Below are 27,059 nucleotides of genomic sequence, written 5' to 3'. Positions count from 1 at the left end.
AGCTTAAAATGCTTTCTAATTTCAATTTCCATTTCTTTTTGAACCTTGAATTATTTTGAATATATTTGAAATATATTACTTATATACAAGAATAAACTCAAAATGGATTAAAGACCTAAATGTAAGACCCCAAACCATAAAACTCTTAAAAGAAAATATGGGAAATAAACTCTCAGACATTGCCCTTAGTAATATTTTCAGTGATCTATCTCCTCAGGCAAGGGAAACAAAAGAAAAAATAAACAAATGGAAGTACATTAAACTTAAAAGGTTTTGCACAGCAAAGGAAACCATCAAGAAAACAAAAGACATCCTACTGAATGGGAGAACATATTCGCCAAAGATACATCTGATAAGGGGTTAACATCCAAAATTTATTTTAAAAACAGACAGAAAAAAAACCTCTTACAACTCAGCACTACAAAAACAAACAATCCAATTAAAAAATGGGCAGAGGACCTGATAGACATTTCTCCAAAGAGGACATACAGATGGTCAATAGACATATGAAAAGATACTCAACATCACTAATCATCAGAGAATGCAAATAACAACCACAGTGAGCTATCACCTCACACCTGTGAGAATAATAAATCAGTAAATCAACAAATAACAAGTGTCTGTGAGGATGTGGAGAAAAGGGAACCCTTGTGCGATGTTGGTAGGGTTGCAAATTGGTGCAGCGACTATGGAAAACAGTATAGAGGTTCCTCAAAAGAATAAAAAAGAATAAAACTACCTTATGACCCAGAAATTCCTTTCCTGGGTATTTATCCAAAGAAATCCAAAAGACTAACTGCAAAAGATATTTGCACCCCTATGTTCACTGCAGTGTTTTTTTACAATAGCTAAGATACGGAAACCAAAATATCCATCAACAGACAATTGGATGAAGACATACAATGGAGTATTACTCTACAATCAAAAAGAATGAAATCTTACTATTTACAACAATATGGATGGACCTAGAGGGTATTATACTGAGTGAAATAAGTCAGACTATAAGTCAGATAAATACCATATGATCTCACTTACATGTGAAATTTAAAGAACAGGATAAACGAACAAGCAAAACAGAAATAGACTCATGGACACAGAGAACAAACTGATGGTTGCCAAAAGCAAGGAGGCTTGGGGGATGGGTGAGAAGTGTGAAAGGATTAGGAAGTACAAATTTGTAGTTACAAAATAGTCATGGGGATGTAAAATGCAGTATGGAAAATATAGTCAATATTGTAATAACTATGTATAGTGTCAGATGAGTACTAGACTTATCAGGGGATCACTTCATAAATTACATAAATGCCTAACCACTATGCTGTATACCTGAAACTAATTTTGTTTGGGACTCTGCACTTCCTGGCCTGTGTGTCTACTTCTTTCACCAGGTTAGGGAAGTTTTTAGTCATTATTTCTTCAGATAGGTTCTCAATCCCTTGCTACCTCTCTTCTGCTGGTGCTCCTATGATGCATACGTTATGCTTGATGTTGTCCCACAAGTCCCTGAAACTATCTTTGTTTTTTCACATTGTTTTTTCTTTTTGCTGTTTTGATTGGGTGTTTTCTACTACCTTATCTTCTAAATTGCTGATTCAATCCTCTGCTCCGTCTACCGTTCGTTCTTTCTAGTGTATTCTTCATTTTCATTATTGCATTCTTTATTTCTGACTGGTTCTTTTTCTGGATTCTATGTCCTTCTTTATGCTTACTATCTTTTTTGTTGAAATTCTCAGTAAGTTCCTTAAGCATTCTTGTAAGGGGAAGAATGCTTTAAACCCTGTCTCTGGTAGGTTTCTGTGGGTAGGTTAGTTGCCTCCATTTCATTTAGTTCTATTTCTGGAGCTTTCTCCTGTTCTTTTATTTAGGACATGTTTCTTTGTTTGCTCATACTGGCTGCCTCTCTGTTTTGCTTTTATGTATTAGGTAGATCTCCTATGTCTCTCAGTCTTTGCTGGGTGGCCTAATGTAGTATGTGTCCTGTGTGGTCCCATGGTGCATTCTCCCTGATCACCTGTACATGTGTTCTAGGAGTGTCCCTTATGTGTTGTGTGTATTCGCCTATTGTAGTTGAGCCTTGATTGCTTTTGGCGAGTCAGTGGATGGGGTTGACTCCCAGGCTGACTGGCTGTGCAAATTGGCTATGCCCTGCTGAGTGGGGGCTGACTCCTCGAATGGGATTCACCCTAGTGGGCTCTTGTGGCTGCACCTTTATGGGTGCTGCTTGTGAGGCTAACGGGGTAGTACTCTGGTGTGGTCTGAAGCTGGCTTCTGGGTGTGTTGTTTTTGATTTCTCTTGGGAGGGGCCTCCATGCAGGCCAATTTCTGCCTTGCCTATGACTGGCCCAGGGATGTCTGGTAGGAGCCACAAAACTATATGTGGTTAGTTGCTTCTTGTGCTGGACTTGGGTGTGTGTGTGGGTGGTCTCGTTGGGAACTGAGGCCTGCTGCCAGCAGTATTGGGGCTGGGACAGCTTAGAAAAAGGCCAAGGGCTCCCCTAGGCCTATTCCCATTTGCTGGCTTCCGGTAAGTCTCAACCTTTAAAAGAGCCTCCTTATGTGCATGTGCCAGGCTGGTTAACTTGGTGTTGAGACTGACCCAGTGATGCAGCACTAGCTGGGCGGGGCAGTGTTCCAGGGAGTCATGGGTTGTGGGCCTTGGTTTTTACAAAGTTAATTCAGATTTGGTTTCTTGCACCAGTGACCACCTCACAAAATGCCCTGAAAACACCGTGGCCTAGCACTGCTCACCTGAGGGCCACAGGTCCCCGAGAACCACCCAAGAGAGGCTCAAGTTATAGCTGACTGCCCACCACTGAGATTTCCCCAGGCCACTGTGGGCCATTCGCTGCTGTAAAAGCCTTTTCCAGCTTGTGGGGTGGGGCTCGTTGCCCAAGAGCTGAGAGTGCCCCTGGGGATGCAGCACTAGTTGTGTGGGGCAGGGTTCCAGTGAGTTATGGGGCGTGGGCTATGGTTTTTACAAATTCAATGCAAATTTGGTTCTTGCAACGGTACCAGGCCTGTTAACCACCTTGCGAACACCCTGAGAATACCTTGGCCAGTCACTGCTTCCCTCTGGCCCACAGATCCCTGAGTGCTGCCCAAGAGAGGCTATAGCTCAAGTTGTGGCTAACTGTCTGTCACTGAGAGTTCCTCAGGACACCGTGGGCCATTCACTGCTGTAAAAAGCTTCTGTAGGTTGTGGGGCAGCACACCCCACAACTCACACCCCAGCTGTGAGTGCCTGGGGTGATGTAGCACTAGTTGGGCGGGGTTGGGACCCAAGGTGTTACCAAGATCTCAGATGGTCTCAATGTGGTCTCAGATTTGGCCCTTTGTGGGAAGGTTCAACATAAAAAAATGGCTCCCTCTTGTAGGCTACATGTGAGGCAGGCTCCACAAAGGGAGAGAGCCCTCAGCCTAAAGCCACACAACTCAGTCTTTCTTCATTGACTCTGGCACCTCTTGAATTACGCCCCCTTCACTGGAGCCCAGGTGAGTGTTTGCAAGTGAATGAATCTATGTGTGGGCCCTTGAAGAGGACATTTGGGTTTCCAGCCTGCCTTCTGTCTCACTGGGAGGGACAGACAGAGTCCTTGCTGCTTTTCACTGCCAGATGTTGCAGGGACTCCTCTTCCCGGTACAGGATCCCTGGGTTGGGGAGCCCAGTGTGGGTCTGGGACCCCTCCATCTTCAGAGAAGACCTCCACCACCAAGGTCCTAGTATTCAACCTCTACCTGTGTGTTTGGGGTCTGCTCATTTCACGTCTCTGCCCCTCCTACCATTCTTGATGTGGCCTCTTTTTTATATCCTTAGTTGTATGGTTTCTGTTTAGCTAGTCCTCGGGTGATTCTTATGGTTGATTATTCTATAATTTAGTTGTAATTTAGATATGATCCTGGCAAGCAGCATGCATAGTGTTTCCCTAACCCAACATCTTGCACCACCTCCTAGATTTTCTTAGCATGACAGTTGTTTCAAATCAGCCTGGAATGCTACTGCCAGCTGTTATTTTTACCTGTGGTATAAATAAGGAATACAATTTTAATTAATTTTTTGCAGATAAATGCCACATTTTTCCTGGAAAGCTTATTAAATTATACTTTTCCTATAGAATTCAACTATAACCATTGCAGCATATTGGATCTTATATACAAAGTCTGAAAATTATGTTTGTGAACTCATCCTAGAAAAAGTGCTACATATCTCATTGCTGAATGTCACTATGGTCACCTTCAAAGTACTCCCCTTGGGAAGCTACACACTGATGCCAGTGCCTAGTCCACCCTTCAAAGCAATTGTGGAACTCTTTTCAGGAATACCTATCAGAGCTGTTGTCATACTACCCTTGACGTCCTGAATGTCATGATGAAAATACTTCCTTTCAATATTTCCTTTATCTTCCGGTAAAGAAATATGTCGTTGGGGGCCAGATCACGGTATTAGGGAGGGTGTTCCAATACAGTTATTTGTTTACTGGCTAAAAACTTCCTCACAGACAGTGTCATTTGAGCTTGTGCATTGTCATGATGCAAGAGCCATGAATTGTTGGTGAAAAGTTCAGGTTGTTTGACTATTTAATGCAGCCTTTTCAGCACTTCCAAATAGTAAATTTGGTTAACTGTCCAGTTGGTACAAATTCATAATGAATAATGCCTCTGATATCAAAAAAGGTTAGCAACATCGTTGCAACAAATTCACAAACTTAATTGTCATACCTCGTATTCTGGACTTTGTTTTTGAATTTTCTCTTCTGCTCCACTATTCTATTTATTTCTATATAAATACCATTTCTTTTTCATGGTTTACAATATGTTCTGCTTTCCAGTAAGGCAAGTCCTTTGCACCCATATTATTCTTTCTCATACTTTTCTTGAGTATTTATTCTTCCATGTAAAGTTTAAGATTATTGTTTCCATTTTAAGAAAAAAAAAACTTTTGGTGTTTTAATAAAAATTATGTTGAATGTGTATAATATTTTGGAGAATAAATATTTTTGTGATATTAATTTATCTCTTCCAGTGAACATGGAAGCTTTTTAAAGTTTTCGTAGCTGGAAGGTTGGTCCAAAATAAGTCAGGATGCTACTTTCTTTTCATCTTATTAGATATTTAAATAAGATTTCATCCTTATATTTATGTACATCCTTTACCTTTCTTGTTAAATTTAGTTTAACTAATGAAATGCATTCTTCTTCTTATGTCTGATTTTAGGGTTTTTTGTTGGATTAAAGCAAATCTGGTGGATTTTTTAAATATATAATTATATTTTATTTTATCAGTGTATTAAATTACTTGATTGGTAACTTTTTATTCCCTAGTTATAAATATTTTAACCAATAAAAGAAATATCTTAATATATTCTTTCATTTATTTAATTTTTCTTTCTTATAGCATGTCTTAAAATTTCTAAGAATATGATGAATAATAATGACTATAAGCACCATTCTAAATACTGATTTAAATTGGAAAGGATTTAGTTTTAAACATTCAGGATGATACTTTCCTTTAAAAATTATTTATGTATTTATTTTTCAGTTACAGTTGACATTTGGTATTATTTGAAATTAGTTTCAGGTGTGCAGCATGGTGGTTAAACATCTATATAATTTATGCAGCGATTCCCTCCCAATTAGTCTAGTATCCACCTTGATGTTGGTTTTTCAATACATAGTTTTTATTTATATTTAGTTTTTTTCAACTTATACCTTAGAGTTTTCATTATGAAAGGCTGCTGAATAGCATTAAATACCTTTTCAGCATCTATTGATTCAATCATGCTAATTTTCTTTTAATTTGTTGATCTAGTCATTTATATTTCTTTTTCTTATAGTTAGGGCTCGTGAGTGTTTGTGAAGAAAAATACTGAGGATAAGTGTTATTCTCAACACATTATATCAAAGGTACATGCTGGATTTTACTTAATTATAGTTTTTTAAACTTTGTATTTTGAAATAATTTTAATGAAATGAAATAAAATGAATTGATTTGTTTCAGGCATGTAAAGATTCAAAATCAGGAAATAAATGAAATGATTTCTCTTAACTCTTCACCTAGATTTTCCGGTTCATCATATTTGCCCTATTTCCTTTTTCTCTAAGTTTGTATGTATTTTATGTCTGTATGCATGTATTTGTATGTATAAATGTATCTGTGTATAAATATATATGCATATAAATAAATAACTCAGCTGTGATCCCGTATATATCAAATTTCCTTAGCCATTTGAGAATAAGTTGCATACATTATCCTTAAGACACTTTAGTGTATATTGCCTGTAAACGAGGACCCTTCCTGAATAAAATAAGGAAATAGACATACAATCCTACCATTAACATTTTGCCAGTTATCCTATCAGTGTGCTTTCCAACTGCTCTTTCTTTTTGATCTTGGATTCAATCTAAGTGATGTGTTGCCCTGAGTAGTTATGTCTTTTAGCGTCCTTCAATCTAGAGCAGTTTCTCAATTTTATTGATATTCATGACTTTGATATTTTTGAAGAACACTAGCCAGTTCTTATTGAATGGCTCAATTTGCATCTGACGTTTTCTCCTCATTACATTCTGGTTATGCATTTTGGCATGAACTCCATATGAATGATGCTCTGTCTTCTCTACTTGTATCAGTAGGCACACACTATTAGTTTGTCTCATTATTGATGATACTGACTTCTATAATTTCCTTAGGATAGTGTCTTCCAGATTTATCTGTAATAAATTTTATGCGTATTGATCAATGAGTAATTAAAAACTATTTTGTCAGGCTTTGTAAATAGCCTCTTATTCATCAAATGTTCACCTACTAGCTTTGGCATCATTGATAATTCTTGCCTAATCAAATATCACTGTAATAGTTACCAAAAGATGCTTTTCTAATTCCATCGTTCTTTCTACATACACGAAAATTTTTACTCATTTATTCATTATGTATTCTTATTTTATTTACTAGCGTATAATCCATTACTACCACTATTTATTTTTATCCCTAAATTGTCACAGTATTGGCCACTGTTAACCCCTTCAAGCTGATTTCTCTATTTTGATATGTGACCATAATTCTTTGAACCCCTCCTTACTTTAGGGTACCCCAGTCTTGGAAATCAGCCTTTCCTCCAAACAGCTCTGCTCTTTTAGTGAAAAATAATTATAAACCGAGATCTGGGTCTCAATGTGCTCATTTATACTTGTTGTCTTCTAAACCTTTTCACTAGACAGAGATATAAATATAAATATATGTAAATACATTCACATCCCTTATTGATATATGTCTACATATATATTTATACCCATATATGTCTATATATACATTTGTATCTTTTTTTTAACTTTTATTTATTTAAGTGTGTTTTTCCAGGACTCATCAGCTCCAAGTCAAGTAGTTGTCTCAATCCAGTTGTGGAGGGCGCCGCTCACAGTGGCCCATGTGGGGATTGAACCAGCAACCTTGTTGTTAAGAGCACCACACTCTAACCAACTGAGCTAACCGGCTGGCCCCCCTTCCCCATTTATATCTTTTTATATACATCCATCTCTATATATTAAAAGTTGTAAGTTTATACAGAACTCCAATTCTAGCCTTCCTCTTTCATATTTCTCTAATAATAGTGATTTATATAGTGAATAATAATTCTCTAATAGTGAGACACTTGGTTCCCATAATCCTCAATGTATTTACTTATTTGTTCAATTCCATTTTAATTAACCAATCACTTGATTGGTTAATTAACCAGGTCATCTTCACTACCTTAGTTCTTCTGACCTACTTCTCCTCTGCTCACTGTGGCTGTATTCCATTAGTTTTAACAGGCATTTCTTAGATTATAAATTAGTCAGACCTTTGGCTTATTGGCCATTTACTACTGCTTTTGTAAAAATTCCTGTTCCTTTTATTTTCCCCCTTTTTGTTGGATTGTTGTCTTTTTCTTACTGGTTTTGGATACTAATACTTATTAATATGTGTTGCAATTATCTTCTAGATTCATTGGTGCTCAAATTTGTAAATTAGTATAATTTGTAAATCTGGAAAATTCTTGTCATAATCTTTTCCAATATTTTCTCTGCTCCATTATCTCTTCCTTTGGGAACTTCATTTAGATGTAAATTAGATGTTCTCATTCTAGACCCTATTTCTTTTAAACTGCCTTCTATATTTTTCATTTCTTTGTCTGTGTTCTGTTGCGGATAATTTCTATCAGTTCTGTCTTTTTGTTCACCAGTTCTTCCTTTACATGTTAAAACCAAGCCATTCAGTTTCTGTCTCCTATTTAACAAATAATTTGACTACTCTGTTACCACAAAGATAATCTAGGGTTTTTCCCTAAAAGCTTTATTGTACTACCTTTGACATTTAGACCTGAAATAAAGTTTTTGTGTGCTGTGAGGTCAGGGTCAGGATGCATGTTTTGGTATATGGGTAGCCAGTTGACCAGTACAACTCATTGAAAGGTCGTCCTTAATTGCATTACAGTAAAATGGAGTCAATGAACTGTATCTGTGCATTTCTGCTACTGGACTCTCCATTCTCTTCAACTGATCAGTTCCTCTTGTTGCTAATACCATAATGAATTAACCAGTCTATCTTTTTAATAGATCTTGGTAACTGTTGTAAAAGTTCTCCAGCTTTGTTCTTGAAGTTGCCTTGGCTATTGTTGAATCCGTTTCCATTTCTAGGGTTTCTACTTGGTTCTGTTAAAATCTGCTTGCTATTTATTCTTCTTTTTGAGATTCTCTTTTCTTCCTTTTGTCCTGTCACAACTGTCTATTTCTATCTCTCACCATTTCTTTTTGTCTGCTGGTTTCCATCTCTTCCCCTGTCTCTTCCTCTATCCCTCCATTTCCTTTCCCTCACCTGCCCCTTTTCCTCTCCTTTTCCCACAAATGATGCTTCAATAAATGTTTTCTTACATGTAACAGGGATGGATCTTTGTGATTCTTTTTATTGTATACCAGTGAATGGAATTTTGGTGAAAGAGAATACATATATTTCATTTGAAAAGTGTTAGACTGCTTTCTAGTATGGCTGCAGCAGTGTACACTCCTACCAGCAGTGAATAATCTGCTTCCATGTTCCCACTATTTCTTGCCAATGCCCAACTTTCAGTTAGTATTAATGGTATAATAGTGACATAATGTTTTAATTTTTATTTATTACTACTTTTGAATGTGTTTTTAATGCTTGTAGTCTGTACATATCCTTTTCCTATTTTACTCTTGGGCTCCCCCACACACACCCCTTACTGATTTGCATGAGTTCCTTATATATTTCTGGATCAGAAGTATCCAATAGACCTTTCTCTAATGATGAAAATATGTTATTCTGGTATGTCCAGTACAGGGGCGACTAGCCACCTGTCGCTATTGAGCACAGTAACTATTAGCTACTGTGATTGAGGAATTTACTTTTTAAGTTTTCATTAATTTAAATAGTCACATGTGGATAGTGGCTCATGCATTGGATAGTGCAGCACTAATTGGATAGCACTAAGTGCAGTCATTTTTGGGTACTGCAACTATCTTTTGCCTTTTGATGGTATCCTACATTGTACAAAATTCTTTTATATAACAAATATATTTTGCTTTATGGTTTATGCATTGAATTTTCATCATACATGTCTCCTTTAGTCCTTTAGTAAAGATTCTCTAGTGTATACACACATGAATGGGATTATAGGAACATGGAGTATGAACATACTTAATTTTAGAAAATATTGCCATATTGCTTTCCAAATAGCCGCACCAGTTTATACTTTTTATGATAGAGTTTTATTTCTTCTATGTACTTGCTGGCCTCTGACATTATTTTACTTCCTAATTTTTGCTTATAAACATACTCTAGTTTCCCTCTCTTTTTATACAGAGAGCTGATGGACATTTGAAGGGATAGTTCAAAGTCATTAAAAAAGTTTGCCTTTTTCCCTTATATCCCATTTTAGATAGATTTTTGTTGGGAAACTGAGGTAATTTGGGCCTTTTGGGCAGGTGCCCACACACAAGCACACACACCAAAACAAAACAAAACAACAACAAAAAAACAAAACAATAAGCAAAGGTTTATTTGGAGAGAAACTTTGGACCAGTAAGCTTTCATGTGAATATTTCTGGATTGCCTGAATCAGGAATGCAAGAAAAAAAATATTAGATGCCCTGATTGCTTTATCTTTGTTCTCTAGACTGAACTCATCATGACAAGATTCCATAATCCGTGGTGGGTAATATCTGCCCACTGATAAAAACAACAACAACTCTTCTCCCTTATACTCTGAATGTCACCCTAGACTGAAGGAAGAGGCTCTATTCCTTATAAAGGACTAATCATCTTTTTTTAAAATTGACTGTTTATTCAGCAAACATTTATTAATTGAAGTCCTATCCCCACCTGTCGTGCGGGGCGGCCTGCGGGGTCTCTGGTCCCGCTCCCCACTTAAGAACGCAGGATATGGTGAGGCCAAAAAGGAACACCCATGGAGCCATAAGTAGGGGAGTCATATCACTATATTCTCACCGGCGGCATCCGCCTCTCTGCAATCCGCTCTTTCTGCTAGCTTAGCCACGGCAGTTATATTAGTGGCCAATGGCTCACTGGTTACAGCTGATGGACAACTAGCCACAGCTGATGGCCATCCAATCACAGTTGATGGCCATTTACTACCTGAGCCAGCACCTTTTCACGAGAAGCCGAGAGCCTGGAAACTGATTTCTGGGGTTCTGTCCCCACACCACCCTATCCCAGGTAGTTCTCAGACGCTCATAATTTATTTAATATATCTGATTATATGTTTATTTCTTGAGGACAGAGACTATCTCAATTTTTTAATAGTTAAAAAACTATCACCTCAATTTTTAATACTTAACATAGGGCTCAGCATATAGTAAACATTTAACAAATATGTGTTGACCTAAACATTTTATATTAGCCGCAATAACTCTCATTCTTGAAAAAACTTAACTTACTTTATCTCCAAAAAAGAAATAATCACACAGAATGCTTAGATTTTCAATGTATGGCAATATGCAAGAATGAGCAGGACAAACAGGAAGAGAATCAGTGGCTCTCACCAGGAAACTTGTAAAGTGACACAAAGGCCCAAAGACAAATGGTGGGGATATGAGCAGAAAGCTAAATTATACATAAACAAAACTTAATGTCATCTTGTTTTCCAAAACCAAGAGCTTGTATCTTGTTACTTTTTATTAATTTATCTTGTCACTTTACCAGAACGAAAACCTTCTATACAGTGACAAACTTATTTTCCTTACACATCATATTATCTGGGATATTATGGTCAGCACATAGAAGGAGCATTGAAACTAATCAATTGTAAAATTTATCCACATGTTCTGAATTATTCTGCCATCAATTTGACATGTGTTTAACTCATTATGGTAGATTGTCTTGAGTGAGCCATCTGCATTTTCTCAGTGATCAACGACACAAGTAACAAAACACATGTTTGGGGTTTATAGCTCCATTTCTTTCAGTACCCCTGAATTGCAGACCCATATATCCTCCTACATCCTTGAAATTTTCAACTGGATGCCTAATAGCCAATTCAAACTTAACAGGTTTAAAATTAAATTCTTGTTTTTCCTTCCAAACCTGCTTGTTCCCCAGTGTTTTTCATGTTAGTAATTGGCTTCCTGTTCACCCGGTTGTCATGACAAAAACCTGATGTTATCCTTTATTGCTCTTTTTCTCTCATACCTCAAAAACATCTTTACTGGCACTCTCTTTTAAACATACCCCTCTTATTCTTTACTCATTGCACTGCTGCCGTCAGAGCCTAAGCCACCATTATCTCTTATCCAGACTGCTGCAGCACACATCTACCTGGTCTCCTTGCTGCCCCTTTTGCCCTCCTTGCACACATACCCAGTCTGTTCTTCCTATACCTGTCTGAGTGAGCCTATTAAAACACAAATCGGATTATGTCCAAAACCTCCAATGGCTGCCTCTCACAGTCAGAATAAAATTCAAAGTCCTTACGGGGCCTGTAAGGCCCTGCATGATCTGGCTGCTGGCTGTCTCTCTTACCTCATCTCCCACTTTTCCTGTTACTCACTTTCTGATCCTTATATATGTTTTTACCTCAGGCCCTTTGCATGTACTATTTCTTAGTCTAAAATGCTTTTCCTTAGAAATGCACTTTATTCCAGTCTCTTAGTATAGAGGCCAATCTGGACCACTGTCTTTAAAGTAATATGTTCTCATCTCTTTAACTCTCTACTCCCTTATTCTTCTTTATTTTATTTGCTAACATTGATGACAAACTGATGTTATGGCATATATTTGTTTGTTTATTTTTCTCTTTCCCCCACTAGAATGCAAGCTCTTTAAAAGGAGGAAATTCGCTTACCTTGTTCACTATAGTCCCTGCACATAGGGCAATTGTTGACATACTGTGTGCCCGATAAGTATTTGCTGAATAATACATACATAAATGCAGTATTTTTATTATTCGTTCCTGGTGCACAAAACAAGATAGTGATTAGACATTTACGCATCTCACGAAGTGATAACCCCAACAAGGCTACTACCCCTTTGACATCATACATAGCTATTACAATACTATTGAAAATGCAGTTTCTGACTTGACTGTGACAGGATTTCTCTTTGTGTTCTATTCAGAACATATCTGAGTTTTCTGTCTTGCATGCGATTTGGCTCTAAAGAATGCTGGACTTTACTTTGTAAGTATGCCTTTAATTTGTGCATTATCAAACTTATACTCTCCTAAGTTATTAATTAAATGAATTTGCGCATTCATTTATGATAATTCATTATGCCTTTTATCTTTTGTAATTTCACTCTCAGGAAGATTGACTGAAAAATAATGAGGTCTTTTAGAAGTTAAAAGTAGCACTTTTGGCCACCAGATGGAGACCCAGTACTGACTTTTTATTATAGGCTGACTATCTGAGAAGTAATCATAAAAAAAAAAAAAAAGTGCTTCAACCAAATGCTTTGATTTCCCCCCTTCCTGTTTTGTATATTCTAACAATTTTTACTCTTTAGAGATGTTCTTACCTATATTCAGAAATGTTTGGTGTGGTTAGCAAGTGGTAATAAAAAGGAATCATTGAACAGATTCATTCAAAATTCAAAGATCATTCAAATATCAGTGTACTTGGCTAATTCTGTGGTGAAGTTAGGTTCCAAGAGCAAAGACTGTTAAAGAAAGTCAAAATGTGTGGGTAAGGCGCAGTGATAAGACTTTAGGAGTTAAGGGATTTGTATTAGTGGGGAAAGGGCCAGTCAGGGAAGTGCTTAAAGGGAAAATAATTCATGATAAAATAGGTGTAAAGTGTGCTATCCTGGTACAGCGGAGTACAGGCAATGAGGTCATGACCTAGAAGGCTTCCAGAGATTTCCGCAGTAGGATGTTCTGAGGGATTTTCTAACTGGCCAGGCAAGTTGGATTCTGCTTGTTCTTTCCTAAATGAATGGAGAAGTTGGGCTTTTTTTCTTTTTCTTTTTTTTTTTTAATCTCTTTATCCCTTTTACTTTTGGTATCTTTTTTTCCATAGTGCCATGAAATTTGTGTTACATGAGATACCTAAAGCAATAAATGTTTTTTGTGAAAGTCTAAGTGAATATGATTTCCTTATACCAGAAAGAAAAAAAAAATTAAATTTTCCTCACTAGGTTTCATTTACTTTGCTTTCAAACAAAAATAAAACAAAAATTCAATTAAAAATAAATAAATGAAGTCTTTTTGTGGCAATGCTAGAAGAAAAATATTTCATGGCCTATACTATTTGACCTGAACATTAGAGGGGAAATTTGCCTTTGGTTTCACTGTAACCTCATGGAGAGGGTGGCGAACTCTATATTAGTTTCTTTTGCTCCCTGCAAATGGCAGTCATGCTTTAACTGGTCTCTGCTTTTGTTCTCTTTTCTGTCCCACTGGTTTTCTATAATCCTGTCAAACGGATGTGCCTAAAACAAAGACGATCTGCCCCTGCCTGTCAAAGACTGCCTTCAGTACAGGGTAAAATCCAAACTCTAGTGTGGTCGGGCCCCCAAACATGACCCTACCTATGTTCTGGACTCTGGATCAGCTTAGGTGGAACGTTTGAAGCCTTCTTTAATCCTTCTGAACCAAAGTGACATAACACCCTCTTTTGTGTTCTCATGGTTTTCTTTGGACAATTATTATGTCACTTATCACTTCCATTGTATTTAACTTTATTGATTTATTCCCCCTCAATTTATTTTATTATTTTAAGATTTTAATATAAAATCTAATATAAAATAATAAAAAATAAAAAAATATTAAATATAAAATATTTTAATATATATATATATATATTTAGGTATATTTAGGTATATATATATATATATACATATATATATATATATATATACCTAAAGAAGTGATCACCATGATAAGTCCAGCAACCATCTGACACTACCATGCTGTTGCAATATTATTGACTATATTCCCTGTGCTGTGCATTACAACCCCATGACTTATATGTTTTATACCTGGAGATTTGAGCCTCTTATTCTGCTTCACCTTTTCCCCCTTTAAAAATTTTTCAGCTGCAGTTGACATTCAATATTATTTTATATTAATTTCAGGTGTATGGCTTAGTGGTTAGATGTTTGTGTATTTAAGAAGTGATCCCCCTGACTAGTCTAGTACCCACCTGACACTATACATAGTTATTACCATATTATTGACTATATTCCCCATGCTTTACTTTACATCCCCATGACTATTTTGCAACTATCAGTTTGTATTTCTTACTCTCTTCATCTTTTACACCCTGCCCCAACCTCCTCCCATCTATCACCCCAATAAATCTAGTACTCTGACACCACACATAGTTATTACAATATTATTGAGTATGTTCCTTATGCTATACCCTACATCCCGTGATTGCTGTGTAACAATCAATTTGTACTTCTTAATCTCGTCTGCTTTTTCACTCATTCCCAATCCCCCTCCCATCTGGCAATCATCAAAATGTTCTCTGTATCTATGAGTTTGTTTCTGTTTTGTATGTTTGTTTTGTTCTTTATATTCCACATATAAGTGAAATCTCATTGCACCTGTCTTTCTCTGTTTGACTCTCTACTCGGCACGATACCCCCCGGGTCCGTCCATGCCACCGCAGATGGCAAGAACCCATTTTCTTCCCTTGCTGAACAATATTCCATTGTACACATGTACTACCTCCTCTTTATCCATTCTTCCATCGACAGACACCGAGGCTGCCTCCACATCTTGGCCATTGTAAACAATGCTGCAGTGAACATATGGATGCACACATCCATATGTATCAAAGTAGTGTTCGGGATTCTTTAGATAATACCGTGAAGTGGGATTACTGGGTCCTTCTTTGTCTCTTCTGATAGCTTTTGTTTTAAAGTCTATTTTGTCTGATATATGTATTGCTACTTCAGATTTTCTTGGTGGTGTTGTTGTTTTTTATTTCCATTTTCATGAAATATCTTTTTCCATCCCTTTATACTCTATCTGTGTGTGTCTTTCAATCTGAAGGGAGTCTCTTGTAGGCAGCATATGTAAGAGTCTTGTTTTCTTATCCATTCAACACTTCTATGTCTTGTGAGTGGAGCATTTAATCCATTTACATTTAATGTAATTGTTGATAGATATGTAGCTATTGCCATTTTATTATTCATAATTCTGATTAATCTTTTTTTCTTCCATCTTAAAGAAGTCCCTCTAACATTCCTTGTAATACTGGGTTGGGGATGATGAACTCCATTAGCTTTTTTTTTTCATCTGGGAAGCTCTTTATCTGATAAATGATAACTTTGCTGGGTAGAGTAATCTTGGTTGCAAGTCCTTCTTTTCATCACTTTGAATGTTTTGTGCCAATCCCTTTTGGTCTGCTAAGTTTCTGTTGATAAATCAGATGACAATCTTATGGGAGCTCCTTTATAAGTTACTAGTTGCTTTTCTCTTGCTGTTTTTAGGATTCTCTTTTTGTCTTTAACCTTTGCCATTATAATTATAATGTGTCTTCATGTGGGCCTGTTTGGGTTCCTCTTGTTTGGGACTCTCTGTGCTTCCTGGATTTGTATGTTTATTTCATTCACCAGGTTAGCAAAGTTTTCAGTCAGTATTTCTTCAATTAAGTTCTCAATTCCTCACTTTCTCTCTTCTCCTTTTGGTACCTCTATGATGGGAATGTTATGCTTCATGTTGTCCCAGGGATCTCTTAAATTCTCCTCATTTCTTTCGATTCTTTTTTTCTTTTTGCTGTTCGATTGGTGTTTTCTGCTACTGTGTCTTCCTAATCACTGATTTGATCCTTTGCTTCATCTGGTCTTCTGGTGATTTTTTTTTTTTTTATAGTGCATTCTTCATTTCAGTTATTGTATTCCTCACTTCTAACTGGTTCTGTTTTTATGGTTTCTATGTCTCTTTTTGTACTTGCTACCTTTTTGTTGAAGTTATCACTAAGTTCCTTGAATGTCCTTATAACCATTGGTTTGAACTCTATGTAGGTTGCTTGCCTCCATTTTGTTTAGTTTTTTTTCTGGAGTTTTTCCTGTTCTTTCATTTGGGATGTTTCCTTATTTTGGCTGCCTCTCTGTTTGTCTCTATGTATTAGGTAGATCAGCTCCATCCCCTACTCTTGGCCAGGTGGCCTTATGTATGAGGTGTCCTGTGGGGCTCAGTAGCACAGTTGCCTTGGTTACCTGCACCAGGTGCTCCAAGAGTATCCCTTGTGTGGGTTGTATGTGACCTCCTGTTACAGTTGAACCTTGGTTGCTATTGGCACATTAGTGGGTGGGATTGACCCTCTGGTTGATTGGCTGTTGGCTTTTGCCACATCCACAGCTTACAGGGTGCTATATGGGGGGGCTTATCCCAATGAGTGGGATTTGCCCGAGTGGGCTCTGGTTCCTGTTGAGACTGCCCTTTGTGTGTGCCACTTGTGGGGCTAATTGGGCAGTGCTCTGCTGTGGCCTGGTTCCTCTTGTGAGGAGCTCTGGTGTAGGTATAGGTCACCACATGCCTGTGACTTGCCAGGGACTACCAGGTAAGAGCTATGAAGAGATCTGCAGTTTTTCACTGCCTTTGCTAACCCTAGAGGTGCATAGGAGAAGTCACTCTGCGAACTGTACATTTGTCAGGAGTTCCAGGCCTGGGGTACCTCTGCAAAATGCCAGGAAACCCCAAGGTCCGCTGCCACCTGCTGGCTCTCTTAAGGTTCAGCCCCTGATAAAGCCTCAGGTGGTATGCAAGTTGGGTGAGGCGGGGTAAGTGAGTCACTAGTTTGGGAAGAATTGTAGTCCCTAGGTTAATGTAAATTCTTGTTTGGTGCTAGTGCTGAGCCTGAAGCTACTCAGCAAAAGTCTGAGAGCACACTGAGGCCAATTGCCTCCCACCTGGGTTGTGTTGTACTCTGATAGTTTTCCAAGAAAGAGTGCAATGTAGGTAGGGCTGGCTGCTTTTGGAGAAAATGCCTTCAGTGTTGGGTGAGTTGGATTGCATAGGGTCCCAGTGAATCAGCAGGGTGGAGCTGTGTTGCTCATCAGACCAATCAGATTCATATTTGGCTATAAACATAGGGGGAGGGCTCAATATAGGGAAGATGGCGTCAGCGAGTTGGCTGCATGAGAAAAGGACCCCTCATGGGGAAAATGCTGACTGTCCTCCAGCCTCCTCCTGAAGCCACAAAACTCAGTCTGCCTCCTGTATGTCTCTGACACCCCCTGAGTCACTGTCCCTCTGCTGGAGCCCAAGGTGAGTGCCTGAGAGTGAGTCTGTGCGGGACCTTTAAGAGGAGATCTGGGTTTCTTGCAGCTTGCCGTGGCACCCTGATGGTCAGAATTCCCCACTGTTTTTCACGGCCAAATGTTGTGGGTGCTCCTCTTCTCATCACCAGTACTCTGGGCTGGGAAAGGCCAGTGTGGAGCTGGGGGCCCCATTTGTCTGGGGGGAGCCTCTGCAGCTGAGCTATCCCTCCCAGTTCTTAATTGCCACTCAGAGGTTTGGAGTTAGCCAGTTCTGCGTCTCCTCCCCTCCTACCAACCTCAATGTGGCTTCTTTTTTATATCCTTAGTTATAAAACTTCTGTTTGGCCAGACTTCAGACTTCAGATGATTCTCAAAGTTGATTGTTCTATAATTGTATTTTAATTTGTTCCTGGAAGGACGCAGGCGCAGTGTTTATCTACTCTGCCACCTTGGATCTCTTTAACTTTAGTGATTTTTGATCTTGCATAGATTTTGAGTTTTTTGAGGTCTGGAATTCTTATTTCTCAGGGTCTTCAGTGCCAAAATGAGGGCAACTAGTAAATTGGTAAAGGTTTTCGTCCAACCTTTCAGTTTTATTTTTGTAGAAACATGTAGAATCATTCATTTCCTGCCATGTCATACCAGAGACTAGATAACTTAATTGGATTTTTAAAATTCTAGCCTTTTAATGTTCAAAACTAAAATAGCCTGTTAGGCAAAATGACAAACCAAAGAGGGTGTTTCTATTTTCATGTCTTAAAATGTAAATAATTAGTTTCCTTTATAGTTATTATGATAATATTTCGTACAACTTATTTCTCTTTTGAAAGTCATGTACAAATTGTTCACCAATAAAGTCAACTCATACCTTTGTAGGATTAACCTAAATGAAGAATTAATTGCTATGTGCAACATGCCCCTCAAAAATATTTACTCTGAACACATGCAAAACATCAGTATACCTGTATTGATTAAAGTAGAATGAGACACTATTAATAAATGCAGTATTTAAGAGTGTATTAGGATTTATCAAAAATTTGTTAAGCACCTACTATTTTTCAGGCAGCATCCTCGGTTTTGGAGAATACTTATAAACAAAATGGTCAACTCTTAGCACTCAGGGAGCTTACCATCTTATGAGGAAGATAGGCACTAAAAAGTAAACAACAAATGAACCATATAATTTTGGATAATGGTGATTGCTATTAGGAAAATCAAACAGCAATAGTGTATAGAATAGCTGGAAGGTCAAGGAGCATTATCTCTTCTACATTATTATGTAAAGGTGGCAGCCTGGTGATCATTACATGGGACACAAATATTGTCACATTCTTTATTCATTCTGAGAGATCTGTGCACATTTCTCTTTTTCAATAGTCTTCATGTCTAATCCTCTAGTCATCTTGTTTCAAAGATTCTGATCCATGTGGGCATTTAAAATTTCTCCCTGGTGAGATTTGACATTCCCATTGTTCCCTGCAAGGCTCACTGACTTGAGTAGTAATGCTGCAGCTGTCTCATCTTCCTCAGTCAGCTGGTCACTCAGGTCACTGGTCACCGCCATGAGGCTGCAGGTATGAGTTAAGAAGGAGGTGACAATGCTGCACACAATGTCTGTGGCCTCAGAATCAAAAACAAAGGATCCCTCCAAGCACTATATTTGTTTCTCAGCAGTGAAGACAAAAGGCATGGAAAGTGGCCTTTTGTTTCGTAGGGAATATCCTACCATGTGTTACATCACGGGTGTCCAGAATCTTCACTGAGTTTTTGGCCTTTGTATTTTCATGGATTTTATCTCAGATTCTTTGCCACACATGTGCCTTACCAAGGTATCTAGTTTACTTCATGCTTCCTACTTTCTAGATTTCATCAATGTGGTTTTGTTGATATAATGCACTAGTGTCACGCTTTGTGGAATAAAGAAACAAGGTCAATGTAAATTGTTTTACACAGCCTGAGACTTGGCCTACTCTGAGGCAAAATAGTGAAAGTTAGAGCTGTCACTGCTAAGTGAAAGCCCACTACTTTGAGTATTCTTTGTCTATTGGATGGTAGAAAAAGAATTTGCCAGAGCAGCTGCATGCCAGATGCTAGGAGTTGGGTTGATTTACTTTAGTTAAGAGGCCACATCTGAACCAACAGCTTCAATTGATATAATCACTTGATTAGGCTTTGCTTCTCTAAGACATATCTTGGAGTTTAATGGGGATGTGTTAGGGATTCTAACCTCAGCAACTTTCAAGAATTTGGTGGTGGCACTAATTCTGTAATTCTCCAGAGATATCTAGGATTCCTATAATGTATTTGGGTAGAGTAGTGACACTCTAGAGGCTTCCACTTTGGCCCTTCCTACCATTAAAGACTTACTTTTTAAAAGTTAATGTGAGGCTTTTTCTATTTCCTAGTATGTCTATTTCAACTGCATACTAAGGATCTGGGGAAACGACCATAGGATGAGTCCATTGTCACATTGAGCTGTCTGCAAGTCTGAACTCCATTTACCTTTGATTAGTTGACCACAATACTTTATGGATTCATTGGGTTTTACATTAACTCAAAGTTAATGGGCAACAATCCTCCAAAAATCTAGGTATTTCCCTACCTCTAATGCCTCACATCCCCTTAGAGAAAATTAGGATTTATGGAATGTACTTTAGATAGCTAACCACCTCTTTCTTTAAGGGGCTCAGGGTCAGTGAACCAATTCAGGGTTAAGTATTATGTAAAGGGCTCTTACTCTATTTTGATGATCCATGTCAGGTATGTTCACCAGACTCAAGAGGTTTTGTTTAGTTATACACATCATATAGACCCTTAGAAGGCTGCTCACTTATCTCAGTCCTCTCAATGCCAAAGGTACTATTACTCAGAATATCCTGACTCACTTGGACAATAACTGTGTCGTCTTTTCTCTGGATGGATAAATGTAGCTCCTAAGCATATGCCATCTAGAGCTATGATCATTCCAATTGGAATCATGGTACCTATTCATTTGTGAGCATCATCACCTGCATCCTTGCTCCACAGAGAAAAGATGCTATAACACTTTTCAAAGAGGCTGGCATTCCCCCTCAACCAATATATTTCTAAATTCCTTGATTAAGTGGAATTTAGTCTCTCTTGGGCCTTGGGAGACAAAGAGGATGAGTAGATCATTGATAATGAATAAACTCCAGCATTTCTATCTCCCAAGGTTTTGGATTCATGTCTATATATTATACCAAGAATATTGTGACATTTCAACTTCATTTAATGTAGTCGCATTGAGCACAGGTGTTTTTTTTTTAAATGATTTTTATTAAATTTATTGGAGGTGATATTGTTAGTAAAATTATATAGGTTTCAAGTGTATAATTATATAATACAGCAGCGATATATTGCATTGTGTATTCACAACCCAAGTCAATTCTCCTTCCATTACCATATAATATTTGACCCCCTTTACCCTTGTTTAAACACATCCCTCCCTTTTACCGTCTAGTAACCACTAAATTGTTGTCCATGTCTATGAGTTTTTGTTTGTTTGTCTTGTTTGTTTGTTGCTTTCAGTTTTATATCCCACATATGAGTGAAATCATATGGGTCTCGACTTTTCCTGTCTGACTTATTTTGCTTAGTATGAAAATCTCAAGATCCATCCATGTTGTTGCAAATGGCAATATTTCATCTTTTCTTATGGCTGAGTAGTATTCCATTGCACATATGTATTGCATCTTCTTTATCCAATCATCTATTAAAAGACACTGTGGTTATTTCCATGTCTTGGCCACTGTGAATAATGCTGCAGTGAACATAGGGTGCATATCTCTTTATGGATAAATGTTTTCAGATATTTTGGGTAGATACACAGAAGAGGGATTGCTGGATTGCATGGTAACTCTATTATTATTTTTTTGAGGAAATTCCATACTGTTTTCCAAGTGGCTGTACCAATTTACATTCCCACCAGCAGTGTATGAGGGTTCCTTTTTCTCTCCAACCTCTCCAACACTTGTTCTTACTTATCTTGTTGATGACAGCCATTCTGACTGGGGTGAGGTCATATCTCATTGTGGTTTTGAGTTGCATTTCCCTAATAGCTAATGAAGTTGAGCATTTTTTTCATATATCTGTTGGCCATATGTATGTCTTCTTGCGAGAAGTGTCTGTTCAAATTTTTGGTCCATTTTTTAATTGGATTTTTTTTGTTGTTGTTGTTGAGTTGTGTGGGTTCTTAATATATTTTGGATATTAGCCCCTTATGGGAGGTGTTGTTTGCAAATATCTTCTCCCATTCAGTTGGTTGTCTCTTTGTTTCGTTGAAGGTTTCTTTTGCTGTGCAGAAACTTTTTAGTTTGGTATAGGTTGTTTTCTTTTTCTTTTTTTTTTTTTTTTAGTTTCAAATGTACAAAACAATGTAATAGACATTTATCATTTATACCCCTCATAAAGTGATAAGCTCCCTCCCGCAATCTACTACCCCTCTGACATCACATACAGCTATTACATTTTCACTGTCTCTATTCCTTATGCTGTACTTTATGCATATATATAAAATGATAGTTGACATTATTATTCAGCTTCAGGTGTACAGCACAGTGATCAGGCATCCACCCATCCCTGGTATAGTTTTGATGGTGGAGGGAGCTTTATTAGTACAATTAAATGAAAACCCCCTTTAGAAGGTACTTACAGTCCTGGGAAAATGGGTGGGGAGGCTATTTAACAGACAAGTGTCCAAGACAAGTATTCAGCAGCCAAAACTGATAGTCTCAGCTTCTGGCTGTCACTCTTTCTTTAGTCTATTTGAAATTGTAAAGGGATTAATATTTCAGCAAATCAAATACAACTGTTTTAATGACGACCATTTAAACATCACTGGATTTACATGAAATCTGAGGTTCCCTGTAGGTTATTTTCAGATGAAAAGGCTTGGTCTTTGACAGAAGCAAGGTTAATTCCTTCACACCCTGAAATCTAATGTAGTCTTTGGTTCACTTTTGAACTTTGTTTCCCTGACTATACTTCTATTTTGCAACCAATATTCTGTTAATTATTGTAGACTTACGTGGTTTGGTTTTTTTTTCTTTGCTTTGATGACTGGCAATATAAATCTTATGTTACATTTTTGGAAGATTTTTATGCTTTTTCTTATGTTTTGATGCTTTCAGGTGAAATTTAAAATTTGATTCATCTTTAAAAAATTGGAATTCTAATTGAGGTTAATTTCAGAAATTTACATGAGGATAGCTTTCATTTTCCCTCTCTTTTGTGGCCAAAAGGTAGAAAGAATTGAATTTATATTACTTCTCAGTTAGTTCATAGCATGTTATTATTATCAGTCAGTACCTTACCTTCTCTTGTTTGATTTCATTCGTTCTTTTTTTTTCTTTTCTTCGTTATTGCTATTTTCATGTCTTTCTCCTGAAAGGTACCTACCTAAGATGTTTGAAATGTGGTCTCAAATACATGTATATCCTTGTGTATTTTTAGTGACACTGTGGGTATGTGTGTTTTTAATTTACATAAATAATACTATACTGTAGATATTTCTTTTTTTCAATCCATGACAGTGCATTTGGGATCTAGCTATGTTGCTGTACGATGTCTAGTTTGTTGTAGTAAATTGTAGAACATCCTAGTTCTAACCACTGGATAGTATTTTGTACATCCAAAGTATTTTACTCTTCCATTTTCCTGCTATTGGACACCCAACCTTCATTTTTCTACTATCTAAAGTGCACTGCAGTGAACAGCCATGTACCGTATTTTGCTGTGGATAACACGCTCCTGGGTATAATGCGCACCCACATTTTTGGCCCAAACTTTTAGGGAAATGGAATTAGTACTACCCATGGATAATGTGCATCCTTATTTTTCCCTCACAAATTTGGGCAAAAAGGTACATTATACATGGCAAAATATGGTCTTTGTCTCTTCATGGAACATCTGTGATACGTAGTCAGACATGCTATTGTTGGGTCATTGGGCAAATAAATACTGCTAGATTGTTTTTGGGTAACATCTATCAACCGTGCACTTCTTCTAATAGCTTTGCCAACACTTGATATTTGTCTCTCAATTATTTTGTAAACCCAATTGTACAAATTGCTATTTTATGGTTGAAATTTGCAGTTTTCTGGTTACTAGTGTGTTTAAACATCTCTCCATTTATTTGTTAGCCAGTCTGTCATTCTTTTCTTTATTGTTCTTGGCCTATTTGTAAGCTTTCCTTTCTTCCCCTCTTGTGTGTAAGTAGTCCCAATACTTCCCAGATATTGATCCATGATTGGTTTTAGATATTACAATCATCTTCTCCCAGTCAGTTAATGTTGCTTATGGTGTACTTTGCTGAATAGAGTCTAATCCATCATTTTTTCTTAAATGTGTGGCTTGTGCTTTTTGGATATTATGTAACAAAAATGTTTTATTAGTTTCAGGTGCACAAAGCAATGTAATAGTTGAGAAATTTACACCACTCACAAAGTGATACCCCCCATCTACTACCCCTCTAACATTGTGTATAGCTGTGATAATACCATTAACTATCTTCCTTATGTTGTACTCCACATCCTGTGGCTATATACATGTATATATACATGTATATATGTGTATATACATGTATATATATTCATATATATTCACATATGAATATCCACACACACACATATATTTATATCCACATATATATACATATATGCCACATATATGCTATATATTATAGTTGACGTTCAATATTATTCTACTTTAGCTTCAGGTGTACAGCACTGTGGTCAGGCATCTACAGTCTGTGAAGTGAGCCCCCTGATAATTCCAGTGCCCATCTGGCACCCTACATAATCTTTACAACTTTGATGATATTTCCTATACTGTATTTCATATCCCTATGGCTATATTATGACTACTAATTTGCACTTTCTAATTCCTTCACCTTTTAAACAAATTTTTATAATTACTTCATGTAGATAGTTATTAACTTTTCTCTTATTATAAGTTTTTATGCTTTACATTTTTATTTTTACCCTTCGCATTTAGATCTTTGATCTGTCTGAATTTCAGCTTTGATTATGATATTATGTAAGGACCTTTTTCTCCATATGTTTTCTCCTTTAATTTCTCAAACCCTTTGTGATTGTAACAGTTTACCCTCCCATTAACCCTTTATTCTGCACCATGGCCAACATTTGATATTATTTTTAACTTTTTTTTGGTCAGGTCACTGGATGGTAAACGATGCTTTGTTGCAGTTGAAAAGTTTTTTCTATATTTAATGAACATTTCTAATTCGTTTGAGTGTGTGTGATCTACTGTTCACTTCTTTTGCCCATCTTTGTTAAAATGTTCTCTACTCAATGTTGTCTACTACATTGACTATCCTATTTTAAAGCTGCAACTTGCCACCATGCCTTCCTGACCTTTCTTAAATTACTCTATTGTCCATCTCTCCTGGACATCTCTATAGAATGTCAGTTCCATGAAGCAAGGATTATTATTTGTTTTATACACTGATGTACTTCGAATGATGACTGGAAAATAGTAGGTACTTGTGCAGGTTGCCGTTCCTCCCCCCACCCCCTAAAATCATATGATGAAATCCCTGTACCTCACAATGTGACTGTATTTGGAGAGAGGGTCTTTAAAGAAGTAATTAAGTTAAGATACCTAAGGGGTGGGCCCTAATCCAATAGGACTGGTGTCCTTATAGGAAGAGGAAATTTGGACACAGACACACAGAGTGAAGTCTATGTGAAGACTCAGGGAGGAGACGTCCATCTATAAGTCAAGGAGAGAGGCTTCAGGGGAAAAAAACAAAAAACAAAAACTCTGCTGCCACCTTGATTTTGGACTTCCAGACTCCAGAATTGTGAGAAAATAAATTTTTGTTGTTCGAGCCACCCAGACTAGTACTTTGTTATGGCAGCCCTAGCAAGGGAATACAGTGCTCAATATATATTTGTTGAGTTGAATTATATATTTTTTTTATTGGAATGTTTGCCTTCTATTTTTTAGGAGCCCTTTACGTTGGGAAAATATTTCCTTTCTCATGCTGAAAATTTGTTTTCCCACTTTCTCTTTGCCGTTTAGTTTTGTTTACATTTCATTACTTTTGTTTACAGTGAGGTTTTAAAGTTGTACACAAATTCTTGACATCAATGTAGTTCAAATCAATCATTTCCCAATATATTTGGGATTATTTCTGGAACTTTTATTGTGTTCACTTCCAAATCTGTTTACTCTGGTGCTAGTATCCTAGTTTTTAATTATTATAAATTTATCGAGTGTTTTCGCATCTGTCTCTTATTATTTTCTTCTTTATAGATGCAGTGTGAGAACACTAAGATTTAATAATGTCTTGATTTTTGCTGCAAATGTGCTGCATAAGAATGTTATTTGTTCTAATTCCTTTAGATTGGTCATTTACTGTTCATCTTGTTACTGATGGTTGTGTTTGGGGTAGGGGAAGTGTATAATTGTGTAATATTGGAAGTTATATCATGTCTTCTAAGTGAGAAGGAAAATATTAGAGTTCCTTTGATTTTATTTACCTAGATTAGAAGTCTGTTTTGCAAGGTGTAGAGAAAGAGTAGGCGGCATCCTTTGGCAACCATCTCACTCCCCATGCTGAGGGGCATCTTTTCAGAATGTTTGGTTTTATTTCTTTAAGGCAGTCCAACTAATTAGACACTCACAGACCAGTGTGAGGCAAGTGACTAGTCTAGTGCGCTTGCAGGACCCTGAGAATGGGTGCCTCCTTAAATTTCTTAAATTTTGTGCTCTAGAAGCTTCACTCTTGTCTATTCTGAGGATAGGCTGGGTGTGAGTATCAAGGGCTACCTGTCTGTGTGCTGTGCTGCTGCAATAGGCACCTCTGCTTGGAGCTGCTGTGGCAGAACTTGCTCCCTACTTCTGACTTCACAGTCTGCTCTCACTTACCACCGCTGACACCCAGCTTTTGGAACTGTCCTGGGAGGTTTTTCTTGGGATAGCAGTACCATCCACTTACTTCCAAGTTAGGAATTTTCCTCACTTACAATTTAGAATTTGCCTTTGTCTCATTCTGGTCTTACTTGTGGCACGTTTTACAGAAATTTCTGACATGTGGTTGTATTCCCCTTCCTCCTTCAGGATTGAAATAGGGAAGAAGTGTATTTAAATCATTTCAATTTTAAAGAAAAGGAGTTAAATATTTTTGATCACTTTATGATCTTGAAGAATATGGTTACTATTTTGTTGTATTTTCTTTTAATATTATTTCAAAAATATATTTTATGCATATCTGAAATCAGAATTCTGTAGAATTAATTTTTCTGTTTTTTTCACCTAACATTATATGGGGACAGTTTCTTAACTTTTGGTAAATAAAT

The sequence above is a fragment of the Rhinolophus hipposideros genome (genome assembly GCF_964194185.1).
Source record: "Rhinolophus hipposideros genome assembly, chromosome: 12".
NCBI lineage: Eukaryota > Metazoa > Chordata > Mammalia > Chiroptera > Rhinolophidae > Rhinolophus > Rhinolophus hipposideros.
The sequence above is the reverse complement of the archived record's forward strand: the minus strand, read 5'-3'. Positions refer to the sequence as shown.